Genomic DNA, 9,919 nt, shown 5'->3' on the forward strand with positions numbered 1-9,919 from the left:
TCACAAAACTGCCCAAACATCCTCTGTCCTGGTGAACACGTTTCTTTACTAATGGTAGTTGTAGTTTTCCTTGGTTCCCACTGCCTTCTAGATAAGAATTGTTGACGTATCTACTCAGAATTACACCTGCATCCAGACAGCGTCTGCAACAGAGAAAAAGCCTGAAGAATCACTTAACACAAGCCAAAGTCTGAGAATTATCTTTCTAACATCCTTGCCCTGAGAAGCCCATGGGTGTGTATTCTTCACCAGTGCAACCTGTCAGTAAACCCAGCTTTGCTGGACTAAAGGTGTGTTCTTGGTGGTCTTTGGCTGGAAGGTATTGTGACGTTCTCATTCTTGTTTCACAGGTAAGGAAACTAGGGGACAGAGAAGTTAATAAGTTGCCCAAAGTCACATAGCAAGCAGGTGGGGAAACAGGTTCCCCAGTGCTCTTTTCATAAGAGTCTGTTCACATTTGTCCTTTCTTTCTTTATTAATTTATTGGTGGTGGTGTTGGTAGTGGGGTGTGTGTGTGTGTGTGTGTGTGTGTGTGAGTGTGAGTGTGTGTGTGCGCGTGCATGCACGCTATTTCATAATAATTGGTGCTGTTTGGCAGGCACAGCTGGGGTTTGGCCTGGGGTAACTGGTGGAGACTTCTCCTTCTTCTCCTCTACGATACAGATGTTTCTCAATTCTTTAGGCTGCACCCCCAAATATTTGTTTGCCCCTGAGGTGGAATTAGGGGTGTTCACCTTTAACAAAGGTGGCTTTGCCTTACATTTGGACCCTTCTTCTAATTTCTAGGCATTTCTCCCTTTGTCACCGGGAAGCAGCCCCTTGGGCCAGGCTGGGTGTGAAGACCATCTCCTAGAGGGAGAGGAGGGTTTTGTTTTTTTTTAAATTTTATTTATTTCTGAGAGAGAGAGAGAGAGAAAGAGAGAGAGAGAGAGAGAGAGACAGTGTGAGCAGGGGAGGGTCAGAGAGGAGGGAGACACAGAACCTGAAACAGGCTCCAGGCTCTGAGCAAGATGTCAGCACAGAACCCGATGTGGGGCTCGAACCCAAGAACCGTGAGATCATGACCTGATCCGAAGTCAGATGCTTAACTGACTGAGTCACCCAGGCGCCCCAAGGGAGAGGAGCTTTTAATGTCACACATGGCTGGCTTGAAATGGACCAGGCTAATAGGGAACTCGAGGATCCTCTCACCCAACCCCTCATTTCCTTGTCCTACATGGACCTCAGATCCACCCCGTTATCATGGGCTCTATAAAACTTGATTATTATCATTATTGTGATTCTTATTATTTTTTAGGCCAAACCATATGAAATTGCTAATATTCGGCCATTTCTGATCTACAAGAAAGTCCATTTTAGTTGGGTCAATGCAATTTACTTTTTAATTACATAGTACCCGTGACCACTCCTCCAACCCCAGAGCTGCCGGAACATTACCAGTGACTCACAGTTACTGATGTGCCATCCGCCTATTCTATAGGTAGGGAGACACAGGCACAAGGCAGTGAGGCGACTGTCCCAGGCTGTACGGGCAGTGACAGAGGGCTGAGACCCCAGTGACCTGCCTTTTCTTGGGGGGGGGGGTTAGCCACCTCCCCCGACTTCCAAATTCTTCTCCCTTCCCACAACCCATCTCCACCCCTGCTGCCAGCCCAGCTCCTTGGTTAACTGGAAGTAACTCACATTGTCTTACAAAAAGGTATCACAAAAAGAGCACCTATGCCATGCCAAGCACAGAGCATCAAGACTGAACACAGCAGTGGCGCCTGGGTGGCTCAGTCGGTTAAGTGTCCGACTTCAGCTCAGGTCATGATCCCGTGGTCTGTGAGTTCGAGCCCCACATCGGGCTGTGTGCTGACAGCTCAGAGCCTGGAGCCTGCTTCAGATTCTGTGTCTCCCGCTCTCTGCTCCTCCCCCACTTATGTTCTATTTCTCTCTGTCTCTCAAAAATAAATAAACATTAAAAATTTTTTCAAAAGACTGAACATGGTGGAGGGCGTTCCCAGCCACGGGCTGGTCAGGGTCTTGTCCACTTACCAAGTAGGTAACTAAATGTGTGCACTTCCAACAGTGAGATTTCGAGAAGGATGGGAATGGGGCCTCCTTGGGGAGAGTGGACAGGCATGGCCTTTCTGCGGGAGTGACATTTAAGCTGTCACCTCTTGTAGGGCCCTCACTACTGACCTTACTTTTTCAAATCTTTGCTTCTGTGCCAGGCTGACCCCTTGGCCCTTTCCTTGGCCGTGAGTCCAGGGAGGTTTTAGCCCTGAGGCTGACAACTGTCCAGTAGCTGGAGCCTCGAAATCCCTGTGCAAAAGCAGCTTGTCAGCTTTAGTGAGACCTACCTGCTCCACACGCCCCCTCCTTCATCCCCCCCACCACCATTTCACCCCCTGCTTCCTGGCCATTAATGTAGAAATTTTTTTAAAGGGAAGAAACATGAATTTCAGCATTTATTTCCTTGGACTTCGAGAGGCTGGAACTGGAGTTTGTCAGGGCCCAGGCCAGTGTCTGTCCTGGGAATAAGGTCCTAATGTCCCTTGCTGAGAAGGCCCAGGTCCCTGTGAGACTCCTGCTAATCTGGGTGCTAATGTGCCCCTCGAGCGGACAGAAGGGTCCCCGAGCTGGAGGGCATCCTAGTGAAGAGGAGAAGAGATGGAGAAAGGGAAGCCTCAAGGGGGAGAGACCGAGACCACAGGCCACTGAGGAAGGAGGCTGTGTTCATAGGGGACTGGCCAGTGCTGGGGGTGTTTTCAGTGTCAACTTCTGGAAGTTCATGGCAGCCCCATGAAGTGGGTTGTATTATGATTCCCATTTCACAGGTGAAGACACCGAGGCTCGCGGCTAGTTTTCCACGAGGGCGTTCCAACCCCAGGGCCTGGGCTCTTACCTGCAGCCGCTTCTGTGTCTAACGTCACGGAGCACAGGCCTGTCAGACCAGCACTGCCTGCCTGAAGGTGCGAGTGCCGAGCCAGGACGCCCTGACCAGGCACACGGACAGACGGACAGACGGGCACTGAGCACACGCGTGTGCTGTTCTTGGGCCTTTGTCTCCGTGAGTGTGAGTCTGGGGGTGGGGGGCATTCCGCCTGGCTCCTGGTCTCTGCTGCTGCCAGTCGGTCTGTCTGTCTCTCTGGGTCTCTGGGGCTAGCTGTCCCTCTCATCCTTTTCTCTCTCTCCATTTTTCATTTTTATCTCTGCCTCATTCTTCCATGTCTTTTGGTCTCTGTTTTCCTTTGTCTCTTTAGATTTCCTTCTCTCTCAGCTGTCTCTCATTTTTTAATCTCTGTCTAGCTCTGCCTCTCTCTCTGTCCTTCTCTTTGGGCCTCCCTCTGACTGTATCTCTCCCTTTCTCTGCCTTTGCCTCGGTTTCTCTTTCTGTCTCTTGTTTACTGTGTGTGTGTGTCTCTCCCTATCTCCTGCTGGAGTTCTCCCCCGCCCCGGCCCCTTTGTCCTCTGCGTTGGTCTCAGCTCCTCTCTCTCTGCTTCAGGGCGTGCCTGTTTTACTCTCTCTCGCTCACCCTGTCTCTCTTTGTCTGCCCCCCTCCTTCTCTTTCTCTGATGTTCTCTCAGTTCCGTTTCTCCTTTTCTGCCCATCTCTGTCCCTCCGGCGCCGTCAGAGTGTGTATGTCTGCGGTCAGGAGCCGGGCCCGCTTCGGCTCGGCCCCGTGTGACCCTCACAGCCCTGCGTGGGGCAGGCAGGGCCAGGGCCTGGTCCCCACCCCAGCTGGGAAGGCCGAGGCCAGAGGTGTGCAGTGACGTGCGGCCATCACCCGCTGGCAGGGGGAGGAGCCTGGGAAGGACCCCTGCCCCGTGGTCTGTGTGAGGGTGGGTGCCTAGGTGCCTGTGCTTGTGGCCCAGTTTGCCGTGAGGTGAGGGACCCCGCCACACCTCCCCAGCCCCCCATGCCACCGAACCCCAGCTTTCCCACAGTGAGACACACAGAGGAGGCCCCAGCCCCACTCCGCCTGTGTCCTCTGGGGCCCCTCCGGCCGGCTCCGTGGGGCCTGGACCACAGTGGGTGTTGCATGGGCTCCTCTCTGCGCCGACAGACATGCAGGTCCGCCATCAAAGCCCGAGGCCGCAGGGCCCCCCCGCCGCCCCTCTGGCTCTCAGGCAGGGCTGAGGAGGCGCTGAAAGGCTGAGCTGAGTTTGGGGAGCCTTGAGGCTGCTGCCTGCTTTCTTCCTGACCGCTCCCCCTTTGTTGTATGGCAGGACACGATTATTTCTGAGAAATGTTTTTCCATAAACCCCCATATAATACCTGCTCTAAGTCAGAGCTGTGCTGGGGGCTCGTCTGGTCGGGTGCCCCTCAGGGGCCCGAGGACAAGAGCGAACGTTCTGAGGGGCAGATAACTGACTCTGGCCACAGACCATCCCACCGGGCCTGCCCTTTGTCACCTGGGGGAAGAGTTAACTTTCTCCAGGCGGTGGGGAGGGGGGCAGAAGGGCCCCTCCGTCTCCATCATCGGGGGAGGTGCGGTGAGAAGGCTGGGAGACAGGCACTTTGGGATCCCCGCCATTCTCTGTGTCTTGAAAGGACTCGAAGTTCCCTCAGTTTATAAAAGGAAAGAAATGAGTTTCAAGTTGGAAAAGTTGGGTGTCCGATGTGTCGGCACCGCTGTCCAGCCTTGAAGGCCTGGTCGGGGGTACATGAAAGGGACCCTCAGAGGGGAGGACCAGGGGCAGCCCTGCCCCAGCTCAGGCTGGGGACAGCCCCGCCCTCACCCGCTTCAGAAGCCCCTTGGAAGCCCCCAGGTAAACCCCCGCTCCCTTCCTTTATCCCCAGCCTCTTTTTTGAGGTTTGGCTGCAGTTTTGATCTTAACAAGTTTTTTCTTTTTCTTTTTCTTTTTCTTTTTTTTTTTTTTTTGTCATCTTTGCCAGGGCTTTTACAATGCGATTTCCTTTTATTTTAAAAACGGTGGCTTTCAAGCCTCCTCTCATCTGTGATTGTTTCATGTTTGCAGGTTTCTGGAAGGTTTGGAGCCAGTCCCTGGGTGGGCGACTTCCCATCTGCTCCTTGCTCTGCTCGTGAGCTTGGAAGGGGTTGGGGCCTCAGAGCAGCGGCCTTTTCAGCCCCCCTCTGGCTGGGCCAGCACGGATGCCTCGCCTAGCCCCCAGCTGCCTGCCTCCCTGGGATGGACTCCCTGTTCTCCACGCAGCAGGAGACCTCAAGGTGGGAGGCAAGCTGCCTGCATTCCAGCCTTGGGCAGGTACTTGCACTCTCTGGGCCTCAGCTGCCCCAACTGTACAGTGGGAACAGTGCTTGTATTCTAAGATAGTAGCAATAAGTACTTACAAAGAAATAGTATAAGTAATAATACTGTAAGACGGTACATGGAAAGTGCCTAGCACAGTGCCGGGCACAGAGTGAAGGATTAATAAATGGTACTTATTACAACAGGGCAAACCCTTGGCCTCTCAGGCATCCGAGAGGTGGCACTTATCTCCCATGCAGCTTCATTAGCTACTTGAAACACCTGCTGTCCACATAGCACCTGCCTGGTGGTAAGACTCACCGTGTACTTTCCCAGTCCTGAATCTTTCTTGACCCTGCTCTCCCACTTTGGATCCCTCTTTCACCCTCCTCCTTAGGCTGAAAGTCTCCTGCATCCTTCAAGGGTCAGCTCAATGCCACCTACTCTGGGACATCTTTCTTCACCTCCCTCAACCCAATCACACCTTCCTTGGTGCTAGTATGATTGAATTTGGTTTTTTATTTTATTTAGCAATGTAGCAAGTGCTGGCTTTGGTCTGGCTTTAGAAGCAGGGGAATCTAGCGTTGCCATTTCCTGTCTATGCCACCTTAATCCCTGGGAACTTCAGTTTCCTCCTCTGTAGATGGGGATGGCTATGTCTTCCACAGTGTGAAGTCCATGAGAGAGTGGATTTCTGTTTCTTATATGCTGCTGTATTTCCAGCAGGAGAACGCAGTAGGTGCTCAACAGTGTTAGTAGAAATGGTGACCACTGGGTTGATAAGGATTCTTTTTAAAAAAATTTTTTTAGAATGGAGATTTATTTATTCACTTACGTATTTTGCATGAGTGGGGGAGGGGAGGAGAGAGAGAGGGAGAGAGAGAATCTCAAGCTCCTTGACCTCACATCTCTGAGACCATAACCTGAGCTGAAACCAAGGGCTTAACCAACTGAGCCACCCAGGTCCTCCTGGGTTGATAAGATTCTTAACTACTTGGTGTATAAATGTGCTCAATAGATGGCAATCCTCTTTATTATGTCCATTATCATTGAGAAACATTCACTTACTCATTCATTACAAGACCCAAATGTGGAGTGGCTCCTAGATGCAGGACCCTGGGTCAGGCACACAGGCCTCCAGAGGAATGGGTGTGATCTCTGCTCTGGCAGGAGCTCTGGCAAGGAGACAGATCTAGAGACAGAGTGATAATGCAGCAGTCTGGCAGACTGGAGGTTCAGAGGCCATATGGAGTTTTTCTTGTCCACTGATTCTGCAAGACATAGGCCATGTCCTGCACACCCTAGATGCCTGGTGACCGTCCTGAACTGAATTAAAAGTGATCCCTAGAAGCCCATTCCTTGAAAGTTGGCCTAGGTTGGCTTCCACTCAACTTAGCCAATCCCCAGTTCCCAGAGTCCGAAGGCAGCTCTCTATCCTGATACATTTTTTATTAATAAGCTCAGCTGCCTAAGGAAACCCACAGTTGGTTTGGGTTTTGGGGGGATGCACAGTAACAACTTTTCAGCTCCCAGCTGTCAGATGGTCTGTCTGCTTCCTCTTCTTTTTTCCCTTTCTGCATAGCTTTATTCCCCCTACAAAGCAGAACCTAAGGCTAATAATACCTCTACCTCACTTTGGTGTCTCCATAGTGAGGATTTTCAAGTGCTTCTTTCAACAGCTAGCTCTGGTCCTTTGACACCATCGGGGGTCTCCAGGAGCACCTGAGCAAGTGTCCATGGAGACTAACCCCTGATACCCATGGGTCTGCATTTGGGAACTCCCTTCCGTACTCAACCCAGCTCCTACGTGCGATTCCAGCCTAAGTTGCTTATTTCACCCTCCAGTCCTTATCCGCCCTAACCAGGGAATTTTAAAAGCCTCCCTCTCCTCTTCATTATTCAAATTAATAGTGGACATCTCCCGTTGCTTGTGCAGCCTCCACTCTCCTTTATGGGATCAAACTCACTCTGCTTATCTTTCTCTGGGGAACCACATCCTCCCTCATGTAAGGTCCTTGGGGGTTAAGTGGGATGGATGATATCCTGAAGCCATGGAACATGTGACTCACGGCTGACCAATCAGAGTATCAAATCCTCTGACCACGTGATTGGCTCATGAATGTCCATGTAACCGAAGAGGGGCCAATCAGGCCCAATCACTGCCAGTCCATAGACTAGAAAAGAGGCCCTGCCCGCTCTTGGCTCCAGAGAGAGGCGGTTGGAAACTGGATGTGGTGGGGGGCGGGGTTACTGTTTGGGGACAGCCTGTTTGCAATATGGGGGACAATGGGGTAATGGAGAGATCTGTGTTTAAGTCGCTGTATTTTGCCAGTCCTACTTACTCCTGGACTTTCAGTGACATGAGCCAATGAATGCTGCATATGTGTGCATGGGCACCGACACACACACATACACACACACCTACACACCTACCTTTCTTTTTAAAAAGTCACTTGGAATTGGATTTTCATCTCTTTCAATAGAAATATCTAACCATTCACTAGAGCCTCCTGTGGATCTGAAATTCCAAGCCTTGGAAGCTGGAAGACAGGTAAAGTGGCCTCCCTAAGGCCCCTTCCACAGCAGGATTCCTGGCCCAGCTGCCTTTTTAAACAAATTATCATCTGCCTTTCCTTTGCCCTTGCCTGGTGGAGAGAGGAGACCTGTCTCCTCCTCTTTAAACTGAGGGAGGGACACTGCAGAATGAGGAAGTCCAAACCACCTTCTCTTCTGCTCTGAAGGGTAGGGGGCACACTCCTTGAGTTTTTATATTGTATTACCTTTTATTTTTTTCAGATTTACCTTCCTAATTAGGTTTCGCTCAGGCAAATATATTAGGATTAGTTTGTAATCCTTGAGCTCACAGAAAGTGAGGGTGGGACGGCCCTGAAGAGGGGCTAGGAGCCAGGAGGAGGTGTTTGCTGTGGAAAATCCACAGAGTGGGGAAGCACATGGGTAACAAGGTGTGTCTGCACATGAAATGGGGTTTAGATGTATTATTTATTCATTTGCTTAATCCACAGTTATGAATTATTAGTTATGTGCTGGGTGTTGGCAAATAGGACAAGGTACCTGTCTTTACGGGACCCCCAGGGAGGGGAAAGACAAGCAAGAAGGACAAAAAAAATCTGGTGGGAATAGGTTCCCTGAGCTTCTATGCCATTTGAGTGCTGTGGGAGAGTATGTTCGCAGCCCCAGAAGGTGGACAGGGCTCGTCAGAGCAGAATTCCTACTTTCCCTTTGCCAGTGCTTGGTCTCTTCCAGTCCCAGCAGCTGAGCTGATACCCACACGGCCAACCATGCTTCCCAAAGGCCACCCCCCCAACCTCATGGCTGGTTCAGAAGTGGGCCCAGGCTGTGTCAGAGCCAACTCCCCTTCTGACCACTGACCATCTGGGCATGGAAGAGACTCTTCTCCGATCCAGACTTCCCCTTTCCTTGGGGTGAGCCCACTTGGGGTCCTCAGGGTCCCTTCCAGCCAGGGTTTTTGGTCAGCACTCTACCAATTCACGAAGCACTGTGTTTCAGTAAGCAAGAGGGCAAGTGTGAATTTTCCTCCTATGAGGTTCCTCGGCTCCATGGCAAATGTGTCCACAGCATGGGAGGTAGGGGGTTGGGGGTGAAGGCTGTGGAAAGGTAGACTTGGTCAGGTCCCCAGAAGCGTCGCCACATTCTTCCCCTAGCCATGGACACTCACTTGCTGATCATTAGCCCACTCAAGGAAGACTCTTAAAAGGCTCTCTTGTGAACAGGGAAGAATTGCTGTAAGATGGCCAGTGGCTCTACCTTGACAGAGAAGCATCTTGGCTTTCTCTTAAAGTCCTGCCTGAGCAGGCCCTGGAGCTACAGCTCGAGTTCCTGAGTGAGCAGACCTCTTGAGGACACAGCTGATGGACCACCTGCCTGGGCCTCCCTTGAACCTCCGTGTCTCCTATCAGGTAGGGTATGGCTTCTGCTCCATACCCTGAATGCCACCATCTCTTCTTTGGGACCAGATAACTTTCTGACCTGTTGAGCCTGGGGTCACTCTGATGCATGAGGAGGCACGAGTGTGGGGTGGTGAAGGACACTAGGACCTTTGCAGAGGACAAGGGAGCCTTTGGATGGCAGATGCCTCCCACGAGGAGAGCATGGGGTCACCTGCCGTCCATTTTGCTTGTCATTATCAGTTACCAATGGCCGTTACACAGCCTAGAGCTCTCCAGAAGGCCATCCACCCTGAAATGAAAGCCCAGCCTCCTCAGAGTGGGTCAGAGGAAGGGTGCTTATGGCCCATCTCTCTCTCACTGAGGGTAGTTTACATCTGTTAGTAAATTTAAATGATGAGTTAAATGGGCTTTAGATGGCACCACTAGGTCTGTCCTCTGCCTAATGACCCATTAGCTGTTCTGGGGCTGGTGCACAGGCATGCTCCAGGGTGACTCTTGCCTCCTGGTGGGGATGTGGATGTTCCTTCCTCCCACCCACCCGGGGCCAGGACACTGCCGGAGGTTCACCCTTCGCAGTCAGAAGACTTGAGGAGTGACTGCCATAGAGCCTGGGAAGAAGGGAATATGCACTCCCTGTCTCCCCCTGCCTCCCTGGCCTTCTTCCTCTCTCTCTAGCTCAGCGGGGGGTGGGGACACACCCCAGCAGAGCTGAGCTGAGGATGTCCTGGGAAGCCACTGAGCCCAACCTCCCACATTAGAGCTGGGGAAATGGAGGCTCCCTGGTTTGGGAG

Source organism: Crocuta crocuta, unplaced genomic scaffold (assembly GCF_008692635.1).
Source record: "Crocuta crocuta isolate KB4526 unplaced genomic scaffold, BGI_CrCroc_1.0 scaffold124, whole genome shotgun sequence".
Taxonomy (NCBI): domain Eukaryota; kingdom Metazoa; phylum Chordata; class Mammalia; order Carnivora; family Hyaenidae; genus Crocuta; species Crocuta crocuta.